Source organism: Meles meles, chromosome 1 (genome assembly GCF_922984935.1).
Source record: "Meles meles chromosome 1, mMelMel3.1 paternal haplotype, whole genome shotgun sequence".
Lineage (NCBI taxonomy): Eukaryota > Metazoa > Chordata > Mammalia > Carnivora > Mustelidae > Meles > Meles meles.
Window position 1 is genome coordinate 163403752 of NC_060066.1, and position 18168 is coordinate 163421919.

The window sequence follows — 18168 nt, forward strand, 5'->3', positions numbered from 1 at the left end:
GAGCAGGTAAGCCTCAAAGCCCCAAATCCAATAATATTGTTGCAATCTGTACTTAAAAATGTTTCCATAGAGTTAAGGAATGATTTTTTTTTTTTTTAAATATGTGGATGCAGGTTACAGTACAGGTTACTTGCAATGTGCATGTGAATTAAATTCTTGACTCTTTTCAAACCCGTAGGGATGAATCATTTTGGGATAGCCAAGTTTTCTAGATGGATGGGAGTTTATTCTTATAATCACCATATTTTAAAAACTTCAACTACTTTGATGAAAAAGTTAAAAAACAGTTTTGCTATGTCTTTGCACTGAGGTAATGGAGTACAATTTATTTTTCTCTGTTAATCTGGTTCAGTTATGGACACATTTTTAGGCTGAGCACTGCGCTTATAGGGGCTTAGCATGGGTTGGAGTAAAAATGCCTAGGTTTAAATTTACATTTTACCACTTGTTGGTTCTGTTGTCTTGGAATGGCAAACCGCTTTTAACCTGACTTTTCTCAGCTTTTAAGAAATTGAGATTGAAAAACTTTGTATATGGTAGATCTTCCATAAATTACAGCTCTTGTTATTATGATAGAGATGCCTCCATGTCTACCGAGTTGTGTATATACATAATACACACACACACACTCTCTCTGTCATGCACACACATACACACATGATGTATTTCTTTTTTTAATTTAAAAAAAAAGATTTCATTTATTTATTTAGAGAGGGAGGAAGAGAGTGAGCACGAACAGGGGAAGCAGCAGAGGGAGAGGGAGAAGCAGATTGCCTGATCAGCAGGGAACCCCGATGGGGCTTGATCTCAGGACCCTTAGATCATGACCTGAGCCGAAGACAGATGCTTAACCGACAGCCACCCAGCCACTCCATTGTATTTGTTTCATACTAACCAGTTTTGGACTAGAATTCTTGGGCTTTCTGTAGTTTTTCTAACCACTTCTCTATTTTTACTTCTTAAGTGATCATTGTGCCTGTGTATAAAGCCTTATCCCAGAGGATTTACAGGCTTGTTAGCATCCAGGCACTCTTATGTACAACTTTAAGTGAAAAGACTGGGAACATGTAATGTTCATGAAATTTTTCTGAAATTTCTGCAGCATTTCCTTTGGTGAATTCATATTTTATGTTTGCTCCAAAACAAGGTTATCATCATTCAAATGTAAGAGTATATTTGCACGGTAGTATTGAGCCAGCCAGTGGGGAGACCCAGAGTCTAAGTGGTTCTGTTATTTCCTCTCCCCTTTTTGTTGGCTATGTGGCACACATGACAGTGGTATAATACATCTGAGTTCCAAAGCACAGATTGAAACCATGTGGTTTTCTTTTTTTAAGTTTTGTATGGGGATTATGTCTATGACCTTGACCTTATAAATTACACATCTTACTATAAGTGCCCAACCTTTATGCATTGGATGATATCCCCATTTAAAGATGAGGAAACCAAGATTTGGAGAAATTAATTACCTTATCATTTTATAAATGAGTAACTCATGTCTGAAGAAGGTTCATGCTTTTTACCATAAAACCATCCTGTATGTTGGTTCCACACTGAAGCTTATGTGAACTTGGTGGATGTATTGGAGTTGGGGGGGGGCAGATATCTATATTTTGTTCTATATAATGAGCAGTAGGCTGCCGTCTGCTATTCTCAAGTGCACGGTTGCTTTTAGAGGTGTGTGTTCTCATATGTATACATTCATGCAAAGATCCACTGCTTACAGAACCATCTGGCATCTTCCTGTCTCTAGAAAAGAGGGCTGGTAGCCTAGAGGGCTGATGGCAGCCAGAACAGTATGCCATGGCAAAGAGATCTTTAGGGGAAAATTTGTTATCAGCTTTCACATAGCTGTGCTCTAAGCACATATGAGCCAACAGAGTCTCTGTGAAAAGAATGCTAGATGGATCTTTGGTTTTGTTCAATTAATTTCTTTAATTATTAAACATTCAGTGAATTATAGCATCAAATTAGAATGCCGGAGGAGGGCAAGTGACCGCAGTTCTGTTCTGGGGCCCTAGGAAGCATCTACTGAGACCATGTGATGCTGTCATCTGCCTCTGCCCCCATCATATCCTTTTGTAGACATAAAATATTAAGATGAGGGACTCCACAAGGAAACATTAGTTTTTCAGTTTCTTTTGCAGCAATCTTTAGTTGTAGCTGAGAAACATGGAATTATATGATCTGGTATTGGTAAAAGAGTTTGCTTGCTAGTTTCATTTAGAGCTAATAACTGTTTTGGGCTTTGTAAATGGTTCTGGTGTTGAGGGAAGGGAAAAAGAGAAATAGTTCTGGTGTTGAGGGAAGGAGAACAATAAAATCAAGCTGAAACATGGCCATTAAGCCCAAACTAATCAGATCATTTGTGTGTCTTCATGTAAGGTTGAATTAAGGATTCAGACAAGTACAAGTGCTTCTGGATTTTTTTTTTTTTCTAACTAGGCTTAGTTTATAGGTCAGAGAAAGAGTCCATTATTACTGAGCTAGTTAGTTAAGAGTCTTCCTGTCATTAATGGAAAAAATGGCAAAATCATACAGTGCATCTAAAATTTTCGATTGAAGTTCTTTATTAAAGGTTCATTTCTTGTGTCTTTGTATAATTGAACTTAAAACATTTAAAAAATTTTTGTTTTGTAATAATTACAGGTTGGCAGGAAGTTACAAAAATAGTACAGAGAGGGCCTGTGTTGTTCATTAAACTTTAGCACAAGTGATAGGCTTTTCTCTCTAGTTTTTGAAGATTTTAAACTTATGGAAAAACCCAAGATAAAAGATACTTGAAACTTCTTTTGAACTAGTTTTCTAAATGACTCCAGGTATAACTGTAATAATGGCTGAAATCCAGGTGGCGCTGGTCAAGACTGTGACTGTGTCCTAAATGTGACAGGGTTTCCCTGGCGGCCAGAAGCACCGTTTAGAAGGGGAAGAATGCTGTGGAGTTCTCTGGTCACTACAGGTTGGGCCTCTTGAGCCTTTCGAACTTCCTATAGGTCCCTGGGGTTTTGCAAATGGTCCTAGTAGCCCAGAAGCTACAGTTGTCAAAGTAACAGGTGTAGCTGGAAGCCAGCTTGGCAGCCATTCAGCTCTGCAAATAGCCGGGGTTGCTCAACCTTCTCAAGGTCCTGTAGACAAACTGGGGGTGGGAGGATCAGCCCCACACAGATATTTGATCCTTTTTTTTTTTTTTTTTAACAATCATTTGAAATCCCTTGCTTTGTGTTCCCTTTCATACCAATTTGATTTAACCATATGAAATTGCCATTTTTGTAGGTTAAAAAAAATAGTTAAATGCTGGAAGTTTGGTATGGTTCAGTCTAATGTTTTCTCCTATCATGTTGAAAATTCTTATGAATGTGAAATAGCATATTTTCAAGGACACATTGGCTCTGCCTCTTTCTTTGTGGAGGAAATATAACACTCTTAATAATCCTGAGCTTAATCTTAATAATCTTATAGCTTAATCTTAATAATCCTGAGTTAGGTCCTAGTATTTTCCCTCTTCTTAAGATCACAGATAGTGAGTGGTGGAGCTGGGTTCACACCCAGGCAGTCCAGTCATGGAGCTGCACTTCTTCCCAGCACATGTCACTGGCCCCACCTCTCCAGTCATGCTTACAAAAATCCTGGGTGTCGGGGCACCTGGGTGGCTCAGTTCTTAAGCGTCTGCCTTCAGCTCAGGTCATGATCCCAGGGCCCTGGGATCAAGCCCCACATGCGGCTCCCTGCTCAGCGGGAAGCCTGCTTCTCCCTCTCCCTCTGCCCCTGCTTCTGTTCCCTCTGTCACTGTGTCTCTGTCAAATAAATAAATAAAATATTTAAAAAAAAAATCCTGGGTGTCTGGGCAGCTGATGGGCAGTGATGTAGGTGTTTATTTTTGACATCATGAGAAAAAGAACTTAAATGAACTAAAAATGAATGAATTCTACAATATAAGAGTTTTGGGGACTTAACAACGATGCTCTTTCAGTCTTTGGGGCTCTAGAATTGAGGGTAGGAAGAGAGACTTGCCATAGTAATGAGAGTGAGATGGTTATTGCCATAGAAGAGGAGGGTGAGTGTTTATTTGTCCATTCCAACCATGAAATCCTGTGGTTGTCTAATGAACCTCTGCCTTTTTGTGTTGCTCAATCTCTGCAGTCTTGAGTGTGGAAGGAAAGGAAGTGCCATAGTGATGAGGACGTTTTATTTGGAAATTGCTCATTGGGCTCTTGCTTGCCAAGTCCCATATTGATATTGGTGGAGTGAGGCAGGGGGCTAGGAGACTAGGCTCCCTGGGAGCTTTGTGGATCAGGGAAAGGGGTGTGTCCTTGGGTCATCTGTTTCTGGGGCAGCATCCTAGGTATTAAGACACACACAGATCTCTTCTAGGACACTCCTACCGGATCCTGTCACGTCACACTCCAGCCTTTCTTGATTTATTTGTACATCAGTATGGCCCTGACATCCATTGGACAGAATGTAGTGCCCTTCCAGGGACTTTCCCTCTTCCTCTCCCTTAGCATCAGAGATGAGCCATCATGGTTGTGGGCGATTCTGTCATCAGCATCTCAGATATTCTGTCACATCAGGAAAGGCTGGACAAACAGCGAGTGACTGCCAGAGACCCAGATGACTTTCCATTCAGGCTGAGCAGGAGAAAAGGATAGGTTGTTGGAGACTTGGTTTAGACTGAAATATGATCAGTCTTCTTGGTTGTATCCTCTCATGGGCAGAGGAGAGAAGAGGTCAGAAAACTATTTTATAAGTATTTTTCAATACCTTCCAAGTCTGGTGCTTTAGTCAGTCACAATGGATATGAAACTAAAGACCAGTTTGATTTGTTTAGTGGAGTTATCCCCAGAGATGTCAGCTGCATCTGCATTACCATTTCTAGAGGGCAATCAAGGGAAAAGCTCCCTCATTCCTGTGTTAGAGAAAGTAAGGAGGGGAGTGGTGCATATCCCCATGGCTAGGATAGGATTGGTCTGCAAGTAAGTTAGTTTTATAAGTTGAACATGAATCTTCCTGCAGAATGCTATGGCCTTGGGAACTCTGGATGGTCCTGCTGGTGGATATTCATTCACCCATTTAGTACCTATGATATTATAAGCCCTGACTATGAGAAATAAGAAAAAATAAAGCATAACCTCAGACCTTGGTATGGTCTGGTGGGTGATATTTACAAGACAAAGCAGGGTCAGCTTGTAATTCCTGTGTTTAATGAAGTGTGCTATGAAGGCACAGAGAAGAGACTGACTATATTTGTCTGGGGACATCAGGAAGACTTCACAGGGAGGATGAGGCACTGAGTTGGACTTTTAGAAAATGAGATCTAATTCTTCAGGTCCAATAGATGGGAGAACTTTCAGAAAAATCTTAGGAGGATGGAGTCTTGAGAATAGTCAGTTGAGGGAGCACTCATATAGGTCTATGACCTGAGGTCCCTACCCATCTTGTTTTGTTACTGGAATGCCAGACTCTCCCTTTAATATGTTCTTCTTAATTTTTCTATGGATTCATCATGGTGAGTCACTGTAGCTTTTGTTTGCTGCGATGCTAGGTACTGCTGTTGAGAAAAGGGCCGAGCTCTTTACTGACTGAACCTTGGTTGTGTCCGCCCTCACCCTTCACCCTCCCGTTCTCAGAAAAAGCCTTGTATGTTGTGTTTTGGGGTCACTTATTGAGTATGTTTCTCAGGAGCAGACTGGACAACATTTGAGTGATGCCTTTTGGGATCTCACTGAAACCCTTCCTCACTGATCTCAGTTAGGAACCAGAACCCAGGCTGCTTTTGGTCCTTTCCCATTTCTCCATGTGTTTTCTGGCTTCTTGAGGTACATCTGTCTTTCCTGGATTTGGGCCAGCATTTATCTTTCCTCCTGTGTAGAACTCCTGGTAGTATCTGCGTCACTTTGTGCCAGCACCCCAGTTCCAGAGGTGGACCTGAGTTAGGCCCTTGGCCACCTGTCTTGTTTAGTGTACTTGCATTGCTTGAGAGTCTTCCATAGTTATATAGTAATTTTATATTCTGTCGTGCCTGAAAATCCTAAAGGCCAAGGCTGGCTTGAATGATTCAAAGTTAGTCACTTCACTCAATGAATGAAGCAAAGGGAGTCTAAAGCAAACCAAGAATTCTTTGAAAGCAAAAACTTTGTTTATAGCTATGTGTTAATTGCAGTAAACAGATTGATTTTTGTGGTGCCAGTAATACACTGTTCTCTTTTCATTCTCTCCGTCTTGCTGTGTGGCCAAAGATAGGAGGATCCTTTGGAGTGAATTCTGGCCACACAGTTTTGTGGTGACCATCACTGCGACAGTGCAGCATTAGAATGGAGGCTGTCCGGTGTGCCTGGAATTCCCGTAGAAGAGTGAGAGTTACTCAGCACGTTGCCTGCTCAGATAGTGAGGGGAGGAGGCAGGTGCGAGGTGGGTAACCTGCTGGGACACTGTGGAGACACATATGAAGAGCCTTTTGGAATCTGCTTTTAGGCAGTGTTGTGCAAGTCCCTCAGAAGTTTCCTCATTTCCCCTGGGAACGTGTACAGAGAGTGATACGTCACTCTGTGAAGATTACTCAGGAGCCGAAAAATGCTGCACTCGCAAACAGTTTTGCTGAGCTGGAGATTGGTCAGTTATAATGTTTGGATGATGGCCATGGTTATTAAAAATAGCTTCCCGAGTCCGGGAATCTAGGAATTTACAAGTTCAAAGCTGAGCGGTGGGAGCCCTATGTTCTCCCTCTTCCCAGGCAAGGAAAGTGTTTTTCTAGCTGCAAAACTTTCAGTAAAACTGAGCTTTTCTTGAACTTGGGTTTCCTCAAAGTGGAAGTGATAGTGCTACCCACCTTTTGGTATGTTCAGGATTAAATAAGTAAGTATAGGTAAACGGCTTGGCATGATGCCTGGTACATAGAGCTAACGTGTTTACTTCTATTTATTTTCCTTATTCTTTCTTTTGTTTTTTAAAGATTTATTTATTTTAGAGAGTGTGTGATTGGGGTGAGGGGCAGAGGGTGAGCACTTAAGCAGACTCCCAGCTCAGCATGGAGCCCCATGTGGGGCTCAATCCCATAACCCTGAGATCATGACTTTAGCTGAAATCAAGAGTCAGCCACTTAAGACTGACGCACCCCCTTATTCTTTCTTATTTGAGATTTCCCTGAGATTCTGTACTCATTTAAGGAAAAACATAACTTCTTCTGTGGCTTTAGGATCCATCCCTAGGCACTTAAAACTTCTTCCTTCCCCTTGCCCTGGGGTGGTACAGGGTAGAGGGTGGTGCAGAGTCAGAAGTCAGTGGGGAGCAGAGATGTGTGGTTGCCCAGCTGAGGCCCAGACCAGAGCTACTCCCTCCTCATGGTTAGGTGTTGAGATTATTTGGTGATGGAATCAGTGATTTTCCCATTTGCCAACAACAAAAAAAAGCCATAGCATTAACGTTAGGAGAAGATGAATGAAGGCATAGAGGACTCTCTAGACTGTCTTTTTAGGTCTTCTGTAAATCTAAAATTAATCCAAAATAAAAGTTTTTAAACATCGAGGGAAACGAGTTGCTCATGGTTAGAGTTTCTGTCACGGAAGATGAAAACAGCAATGTGCATATAGTGAACAAAACCATAACATACCCTTAAAAATTGTTACAAGGGTAAATTTATGTTAGGTGTTTTTACCACAGTAAGAAAAAGAAAAAAGTTTTGTTTTTTTTTTTAAGTTCAAAATAAAAGCTCCGGTGACAAAGCTGGCAAGTAGCGCCCTGCTGGCACATTAGTAGATGCTTAATTGTTGGATACAAGAGTATGAGTGAGCTAGGTTTGAACTTGGCCCTGACACTTGCTAGGTAGGTAGCCTTCAGCTCTGTTATTTTTCTTATATGAATCTGTTTATTTATAAAGTGCAATAATATCTACATCAGAGTTGGTGTGAACATTAAATAAGGATTAAAGAACCTTGTCAGAGGATCCAGTGTATAATGGATATTGTGGGTATTACTGATGATAGAATTGATATATTCTTGTTTGGATCCCATTTTTAAATCTACGCTTTTTTTTGTTACTCTGAGGTTGCTTTCAACTTTTTGCTATTTTAACAAATACTGTAATTAATAGCTTTCTAGCAAAATCTCTGTGTGCATACATTTTGTTTTCTTAGACTATAGTTCAGAGAATCACATGGTTCCTATTTTTCAGGCCTTCTTATTTCATTATCGCACTGCTTCCAGATAGTTTATAACTATTTGCCATTCTCCAAAGCAGTACAGAGAACAGATTTTTGATAGAGATGGGGGAGGGGAGGTGGGCCCTGTACAAAAGAGGTGCTCTCTTCACTGTAATGTTAAAAGTTGAGGATTCCTCTGAATGTTGGCTCTCAGGGCACAAGAAGCTAGCCTTGTGCCAAATAGCTGAGTGTCTACCACATGGTTCAGGTGAACTGAATGGCCCTCATCCTGGGGCTGCAGGAGGTCGGGACGTGGATGGCTGGCATGCCATCCGGGGGACAGCTGCCCCAGGTGTACAGAACCTTACTGTTGACAGATCGGGGAGCAGAAAGAGACGATTTTGCTTAGGCCTGCGCTCCCCGTGGGGGCTGTAGTGTGGGTAAGCAGGGTGGACAGGTAATACAGACCCAATTAGAACTTGCCTTCCCCTTTGAATATTGAAGCTTGAAGAGGACTTTGATGGTGGTTTTTGACTCTTCGGAAGTCAGGAAACTATCTCAAATTGAATCCCATATGGAACCTCAGTGTACTGAAAACACTAATTTTATAAATTCAGACATACAGTATCATAACTTACCATATCATAGCAATTATGCTAAAGTTAAGAGAACAGCGAATCTGATTGTGGGCACAGAATTTTGAGTTGGGTTTAGAGTGGCAGTCCCAGTCATCTTCCAGTTTTATTACCTAATTTATGTAAGAATTTAGTTTTGGTTACAGTATGGAAAAATCTAATTCACTTGAATAAGTAATTGCAGATTGTTTACTAATAACTAACCTTGCAGCTTCAGGATATCCTTCAATTAAATTGATCCAGAAGCCTATAGAAGAATAGGGGGAACTTTTATCACAAAATAGAATCACAACTGTTTAACAGATGTTTTCGTTCTCTATAAAATAATGCAAGACTGATAATAAAGTGTGCTTACTTTTTATTCTAATGCAACCTATTATGAATTCATTTGTTACTACATAATTATTTCTCTGTGAGTGGGAGCCCAGCAGATGTGCCTGAGATTTCCCTGGCGTTTGATTGAGCATGCTGCAAGTATGCTATAGTAGTGTACTTGCTTGAGCAAGTTCAAGGGAGTAGACAGGTATAGGTCTGAATTTAAAGAATAAAGTTCTGGGGCACCTGGGTGGTTCAGTCGGCTAAGTGACTGACTCTTGGTTTCGGCTCAGGTCATGATCTGGGAGTCATGAGACCAAGCCCCAGGTTGGGCTCTGTGCCCAGTGCAGAGTCTGCTTGGGGTTCCCTTTCACCTCTGTCTCCCCAACCCCAAAGTCTCTCTCTCTCTAAAATAAATAAATAAATTCTTAAAAAAAAAAAAAAAAGAATAGAGTTCCAGTTTCCTTCAGAATCAGAGACAAAAGATGTTCAGGCTGATAAGACAGGCTTTATTCTGAGGTCTATAGACTATCACATTGGTGATCTTTAGTGGGTTAAAATTTGCTCTCAAATTGAATTTGTGGGGGTTTATTATAATTTCAGAAATTGTTAAAATATAGTGAAAAGTGAAATTTGAATATATTCCCCCCCGCCAGAATATTATAGGACTCAGAAACATTTGGGTTGCTTAGAACATAGCTTGAAAGTTCCTGTCTGTAATGTAGTACAGCCTCACTCATTTGTCAGATGATGAAACTGAGGCTTAAAGAGGGGAAGTGACTGTCCAAAGGTCACTCTGCAAGTTACTGGAAAAGCTGAGAGGAGGGATCCTCGGGTCTCTAGACTCTTCTCTATGTGGTTTTTCTCTGTCAAACAGTTAGGACGTCCTGAGGGGAAAACCGAAACGGCCTCCTTCCTCTTGTGTTGTGCTTGTGTGTAGGTCCGTGCACGCACTCCCTGGCCCTCTCACTTACTAGACACGGTGTGAGCTAGCTTCGGGTCAGAGGGTGAAGTGTGTGAAGTGTGGGGTCTCCAGATTGGGCCTGCCCTTCCTGGCAGAATTCCTTGTAGTGAATCTCTCTCTCCCCCTTTTGCTGTATGTAAGCTTCATCTTCTCAGGACTCCACTTTCAGGCTTCTCTGTGTGGACAAGTAATAATAGCTAATCCGATCAACTTGTCTGACTCTAAAGGTGGGAGTCAGCTGACTGGCCCCCCCCACCCCGTTTTTGAATTCTCATAAGCATCTCTTGGAACACAATAACTTTCACCCCGGCTGGCTGTTTCAGGGCCACTGCAAGGGTGAGAGGCGTCTTGTGTGCCCTTAAAAATCCCACGGCACAGAGACCCAGCCTTAAGAACAAGACTGGCCCTCCCCAGGGCTGCTGCTGATCTGTTGCTTTTGTGAGAAGCAGAAAAGAGCCCTGAACTGGCAGTGTGGCCTGGACACTAGAAAGCAGGCAGTGGGATTTCAGCCATCACTCTTTCCCCTCCGTTGGGTACTCTTGGCAGGACTGCAGTCCTGATCTTCCCTGTTGTCTTCCAGCCAAATACAGTGACTTTATTGTTTTGCCTTATACAGAGAACACACAGATTTGCTCATTGTGGGTGCTTAATAGATGTTTTGGGTGACCGATAATTCAAAGTTGACCAAATACAGAAAATGGCGCCTTGCAGACTGACATCGTAGCAGCAGTAAGCATCCAGCATTGAAGGGTTCCATAGTTCGTCATTTATTTAGCTCAGCAGATGCTACTTGAGCACTTAACTGTGTAGAAGCAGGCAAGGTACCAACAAATATTTATTTAGCATGCATTATACACCAGGCTCTGGCTGGATGAAGAAGATATAATACTGAGAAAGACAGACATGGTACCTTCCCTCATCTGTAGTCAGGGCAGTGGACCCCAAACAAATACACAGACCAACTTAGCATAAGTGTCAGAATTCTAGGTTGTGATAAGTGCTCTAAGGAAAAGAAACAAGGGTGTGGTGGGGGATGGACAGGAGTAGGGGAAGGGCGAGGAGGGCACTTGAGGCAGGGCCTAGATGACCGGGATCATCTTGAACTCTGTTGTCAGGAACATCCCTCTGAGATAAGCATATCATCAGACCCAAAGAATGGTAGCAGCTGGTGTGCAAAGAGCAGTCAAGGCAGCTTGGACAAAAGTATACAAAGGTATATTTGAGGCTCTCAAAGTATGGACTTGGAGCATAATAGAGACGAGGTTGGAGGCAGCACTGATAACAGTAGAAAATACTTTTTGTCCAGATTCTGTGTGCTGAGTGCTTCCCATATGTTAGCTCTTTAAATGCTGAGAACAGTCCTATGAAGTACGTATTATTATCCTTGTTTTACAGAGGAGGAACCGAGGCACAGAAGCTGAATAACTTACCCAAGACTCTATAGCTGGTAAACGGTAGATCAGGGAGTCAAACATAGGCAGTCTGATTGCACACTGTGCTGGTATCCACTGTGGTGTAATGCCAGTGGAAGCTGAATCCTGCCAGGTCTGTTTCCTCATCAGAGAAATTGGAACTAATACGTAGATTAAAGGAGCTGAGGTCTGGAAAGTGACTGGCACAGTGGTAGGTACTCATTAAGTGGACTTTCTATCCGTGGTGGTAGTGTTAGTGTTGGGCACGGGGTGGGGTAGGAAACAAGGAACTACAGCTCTGGGGATGGGACGCGTATACTGCCTGCTGTGAGGCAGGAGAGTGCTGTGAAGGCTCTAAGTGGGGTCATATCTCTAGGTGGACAGACTTTGAGGTAAGGGAGGGCCACCTTACTGCAGACCTTGAAAGACAGGCAGGACTCACATATGCAGAGCAGGTAGGAGGAGTATCTCCTCCAAGCTATTGGATAAGCAAAGATCTAGCATTTGCTCAGAGGCTTGCAAAGTCGGGCAGAGGAGCAATAGCACTGACCCTCCTGAGGAGAGAAGCAGGACCAGCTACAGGCCGAGTGATGACGGGCTGGAGCCAACACTCAGCAGGGCTTGATGCCATCCTGAAGCTTTGGATCTTTATGTATCAGGGAACGTGGTGTCCTGGTATCCAAAGCTTGGTTGAAAGATCTAATGTGAGACGTCCCCTCATGTCTCAGATTAGCCTCTGGCTGAGTCAGTGAGAGAGAGGGATATTTTGTTTTGGCTTTTGACATGCTGTCTGGCTGTCCACCTAGAGGTGCTGCCCACCTCCTGGGTCCATGCAGGGAAGTACCACTCTAGTAGGAAGCTGTATTACCCTGCCTCCTTCAGACAGGTCTTGTAGGTAGTTGCAGGCAGATAACGAGCTCAGGCTTTGGAGGTGGATAGCTGGGCTGGAATTTGGGCTTGGATTCTAGCTTTTGTTCTTGGATTTTGTGTTTGGGCCTTATTTAGTTTCCTGTGAAGTAGAGATTTACACTACCTCCTACTGTCCAATGAGGGTCAAATAGGCAGTTAGTACTAGGTACCTGAAGCACATCGTAAGTACTCAGACGATAGTAGTGGAAGTTACTAGGTTGCAATGTGGCAGGCTCTAAATACCCACGGGAGGTTCTTTCGAGGCTATGTATTGCCTTCTCCCATACTGCTGAGGCTGGGGAACCAAAACAGTTGGGAGGACTCATTGGAGCCATGTTGAGATGGATCATAAAGCCATTCTCAGCCTTGGTGGAACATCATGTCCTGATGTGTATTTGCTGTCCTAGTCTTAGGCTGTCATTTTGGGGCAGGAACAATAGCATCCTTTAAAGTGTTTCTGATTGTGAGCGCAATGTCGGCAGTTTTACATTTCCGGTCCAGTAGATGCCGTCTTTGTATTGACTGAAAATACTGACTCTGCTTTTCTGCTACCAAAGAATGAATTTTAGGAGAAATACCACCCAATTCCTCAGACTGAGCACCTGCTTAGGAGCCAGGCATAGTTCTAAGGTCTGTATAGGAAAGACAAAGGCAGTAAGATTGCACTTGGCTCAGAGCAACACCCTTCATCACAGCTAGTTCAGTGATTTCTGTGGGGTTTTATTGGTTGGTGGTGGGGTGGGTACCTTTGGCATTTAGAGGGAATGGCCAAAAATAATAACTGTTCTTTAATGTGCATAGGGACAGTCCTGTGCAAAGAATTTTTCAGTAGCCTATGTGACTTTTGAATGTCTCTCCAGACATTCTTGTAGGGGGAGAATATGGTGATAATTTTATGGGCCTAGAACCTAATTTTATTTTATATAAAGTAATTTTTGTATTATTTTGATATAACCTGAATTTTCTAGGAATGCAACTGTTATATAAATTGATATATTGTACTATAGAAAGATACTGTTTTATTTTGTTTGGACCTTTACCAAATTCTATTCACCATTTTTTTTTAAAAGATTTTATTTATTTATTTGAGAGAGATAGAGAGAGAGCCAGCGAGCGAGAGCGGGGAGGAGGGGTGAGGGAGAGGGAGCAGTAGACTTCAAGCTGAGCACAGAGCCCAATGCAGGGCTTGATCCCAGGACCTGAGATTATGATCTGAGGTGAAGGCAGACATTTAATTCACTGAGCCAAATCATGTTATTTGTGTCACCAAGAAGGACCTGCCGGTGTCTGTCTGTATTTGTAGTTACTGCATTCATGGCTATTCTGGTGTTGGTGCAAGTATTAGACTACTTTATTATGTCTTCTAGTGGACCTATGAGAGGAATTACATGTTGAAATACACATTCTTGTAAATTTCTTTAAGTTCTCCTTTATTTATCATTTGGACATCATACTGATTCTTTTGAAATTTTGCATGTGAGTAGTTTATATTTGATTTTCACTTCAAGGTAGTAAGGAGAGCAATACAAAATATGTGCTTAGAAAAAGGTGAAGGAGACTGTCTGGTGCCCTGGTTTCCTGTCAATTCTTATCACTTATACCTGATAATATGCAGAGACATCTCTGGGGAGAGTTCAACCTCCAGTCTGTTTTAAGTCATAGTATGTGTAGCCTTGGTTCCAAACTCATTTGCATAAAGAGTTGTTTTTAGCTGATGGTTTTGCAGCTTTAGAAAATGGGTATATCTGAGTGGATGTGAAGTGGTTACAGTGGTTTCGTCCCCAGCACCCTGCGCCTGAGAAGCTTAGCTGGAGGGATTCTAACTTGTGTTCTAGTCACCACAGCCAGCAAATGGGAGTGTCCCCGTGTGAGCTGAACCAAAGTGGTTTCAGAACGCTCATTTCAAATGTTAACATTATGTGTTAGTGTTCAAGAGTGATTTTGACATTTTGATTTGACATTCCTGATTCTCATTAAATGGCATAGTGTCATTGCTGTGGCCTCCGTGTAGTTTGTAATCTGTGGGAATGAAAGGGTAACGAGACTGGAAGTTATAGAAACAGAGAACTCTTTCCTTGAAGGTCTTAAGTGGGTGTTGGGACTGGCCTAGTAGTAATCTTGGAAAAATAATACAGTGTTTAATTAGGGCTGATTATGTTAAGTGCCAGTTATTGTAGGCCGGAGTTGATGGAGAGGTGGTGGAGAAGGAGGATGCTGGATTGGGTTGGACCCCGCAGGGAGGAGAGTTGAGTATGAAAAAGATGTAATTGTTTTCTGCCCTGAATTTCCATGCTTTTATTACCCCAGCAATTACACTGGCTTGTATTCCGAATTTACATCCATAGGAATTAATGGGTATCTTTTATTTCATAACTAATGTATGATTTCCTTTGTGCTTGGTTTTTGGTGACAATTAGATGAGAGGGGAATTGGTATTATAGATGCAGAAACCTGAGCTCAGAAACTCAAGTGCCCAAGGCCACATAACTCATAAGTGGCAAGGCCAGGATTGAAACTTGGGTTTGAGTGATGCCAGGAACCACTCCTTAAGGCTCTTCCATATCTTTGCTGTGGAGATGGTGATCATGATTAGCCTGTTTACTCACCGTTTTCAACCCAGATTATAAGGCAGATCTCATTTGGCCCAAGTACGGAGATTTGTTTTAAGTTTTCGACATGTAATCTGTGATTGTATTTAAATTAGGTATGGTTAGAAAGTTCCAGCCCAGTTAGTAATTTAGCAGCTTAAAGCATTTGACTAGCATGGTTAACCAAAAACCTAAATCATACTAAATGTTTGAAGTGGTGAAGGGTAAGGGAGATTTTTCATATTGTTACTACTCTGCTTCTCTGTGAACAGAGAAGCCTAGGTGATCAGTATTTATATAGTGATGTTAGATGGGCTTTGGAAATTCCCTCATGGTGAGTTTTTAAAAACTTGGCTGGATAAACTGGTAGGGGATTCCAGCCCTTGTTGTGTAATTAAAGGTGAGAGTACAGAGTGAATTTCTGTGTCCTCCACTCTCATAAAGTTAGTTGTAGCTGCCAATGAAACTGTTAGGTCAATGAAACAAATCTTGTTTTTAAATAGGGATGGTCTGGTTAGCTGTTCTCCACTTGAGAGGACATGTAATAGTGGTTTTGTTTTGTTTCTTCTTAAGAATGATCTAATGAGGAACCTAACACCACCTTTGGCTGCTTAAGGAAATTTTGTCACTGAAAGTACTCCGGGAAGCCTGTTTCTTGGGAAGGATTACCACATGTCTAAGTGTCTTTGTGCAGAGAGAAGGTTGAAGGCCCTGTGCTGCTCTATGATTTGAGGCCATTTACTTAATTCCTCCTTGCTTCCCTTGACTCAAGCCCTGCTATAACTAGCAGTTTCTATTCTGAGGGTTGACCTCCAGATTGTCTTCTCACTTGGGAGTAGAAGAGAGGGCACATTGGGGTCCAGTCCAAATGGGTAGGCTGACTCAGTTCCTATCCTAACTGGCCCCTTTCCCCACCTCTGGGATTTCTACCCTAGCCTCCCCTTCCCCTGCCCTTCTGAACTTAATGGGCATGAACTGGGGTGGACTTAGCCATGGAACTGTCACTAGGCCTGCTTCTCATTTGGGCTCCGTCACTTTTTTGCCCTTTGGGGAAGTAGACGGAATTCACTCATTGGTGATGTTGGGGGTTGGGACAAGTTAGGGGTAGTAACTTTTTTATACATGGGCTTTTCCTAGCTGCCCTTTCAAAGATTGAACTACTCTCACAAGTAAAGTTTACAAAAGATTGAACTATTCCCATAAGTAAAATCACAAGAGTTCCCAACAGGCTTTATTTCAATCCATTGTTTTCTTCACAATCACAAAGCAGTTTGGTGAGAAGAGCCCAGGTTTTGGTTTTGGAGGACCAGTGTGCAAGTCCCAGCTTCATCACTTGCTAGCTGGGTACTATTGGGCAAGTCACTTAAAATCTCTGAGATCCCTCTTTCTTCATCAGGGTGTAGTAATGTCTGCTGTAGGCACTTTAGTGGGTCACTGGAAATCAGCTAATAGATGAGGAAGTGCTTTGTAAACTTATAAGGGCCTTGTAAGCCAGAAGGATAATTGTCTTTACTGTTTCTAGTATCAGAAGTGGCCGTGCTGGAGAAGTGAGGGAAGTCATATTTTGGGCATCTGACTGGGGGTCCTGTATTCTGAAGCCCAGAAATCCTCACTGGAGTTTTTTCCTAATGCAACAGTCCTGTGGTGGTTTTTGGAGTATGGCCAGAAGCACATGCTATACTTATTAAAGGGTTTTGGCACTCTAATGTGGGATTACTGGCACTGGAAGATAAAATGATAAAGGAACATCACAATATATTCAGCTGTGTGAGTCATACACATTTAGGAGTTACTTTAAAAAATGGAATCATAATAGAGATGGGTATGTGTTCAACTTATATTAATTTCCCTGGCTTTAGCAGTTTTCAGGTTAAAAGTCACTGCATTTAACTGTCTTAAAGCATAGCATTTATTAAAAAAAAACCCAACTTTTAGAACTCAAACTCTGTGTGAAAGCACATGAATTTGAAACATTTGATCTTTGTACTAGTAGGGTATTAGAGACCGATTTGCCTTGTACATGTCTCTGTGCACTGCTCTTAGTGAATCAGAAATCAGAAAGCAGGAATATATGATTCCTACAACCCTCTTGGCTCTCAGAGAGCTTTATGGACATGTGTTCTGTCCACTTGTTTTGCAGTGGGGAAAGCTGAGACCCAGAGGAGCTACTGGACTGTCTAAGACCCAGAGGGAGGATTAGAACTCACTCAGTGCACCTGACACTGCTAACAGGGAGAGAGATTCCAGGAAGATTTGGTCAGTGTGTTGGGTAAGAAGGCCCCCCTTACCACCACCGCCAGTTTATTCCATTTAAAACTCATGGTTTGTTTAGTTTAACCTACTTGCCTCTGATTTAGTTCTTTTCAGAACTGGAAATAATTTTCAAGGATTATCCTTTATATCATACGATCTTTTTATGCTTGAGATTTTTGCTTGATTTATTTAACCAGGAACGATTACAGTGACTTTTCCCTTTCCACAAGGGGCTACTTTTCCATTAATCTGTTCACCCATATTTGTCACTTTTCTTAGAACTTTTTTCTTCAGTAGAAGTTTGAGTTCTTACTCTGTGCCAGGCCCTCTGCTAGGTAGTTGAAGTGAGTGGGAAGACATTGAGTCATAGAAGGAAGGCCCTCATCTAAGAACTTGACTTTCTCTGGAGGATAGAGTGTGCCAGTCAGTCCCACCCCCATTTGACTCAAGGCCACCATGTGTTTTATAGTAGAGAATGGAAGGCTGAAAGAAGCACTCATTAACACAAGTAATGATTTAAAAAAAAAAAACAATTCTGTTCTCAGCCTAGCTAAGGAGAGACACATTGCCAGTGAATAATGACACAAACTGGCAGTAAAAATCAAGGGGATTATTGCATAGTCAGGGCTTTTGAAGGTTGCTGCCTTTCAAGATGGTCTTTAAAGCAGCTCAGGATTTGGATGACCGCAGAGGATAAGGTAGGTAATTGGTAGTTAATGAGTACCTAATAAAGATCTCTCATTGTAGTAGGAGCTTTAAATATATATATATATGCCTATTTAATTATTTGTGCAGGGAATTTTTTTAGAAGATTTTTATTTATTTGTCAGAGCGCAAGCAGAGGGAGAGGGAGAAGCAGGCTCTCTGCTGAGCAGGGAACCCAGTTGGGATCATGACCCGAGCTGAAGGCAGATGCTTAACTAACTGAGCCACCCAGGTGTCCCAGGAAGGGGATTT

General features: G+C 42.0%; 1 protein-coding gene across 3 annotated transcripts in view; it reads left to right on the forward strand.

The window, feature by feature from the left end:
* The window catches only part of JAK1 (Janus kinase 1), a 124217-nt gene that overhangs the window by 25799 nt on the left and 80250 nt on the right, over nt 1-18168 (forward strand). Inside the window, exon 2 of one of the 3 annotated variants that reach the window (XM_046000318.1) lies at nt 17099-17227. The exons of 1 other annotated variant lie outside the window; for it this stretch is intronic. The gene's annotated coding sequence lies outside the window, so the exon portion shown is untranslated. The remainder of the gene's footprint in view (nt 1-17098; nt 17228-18168) is intronic. One more of the 3 variants, XM_046000326.1, reaches the window with a different exon arrangement.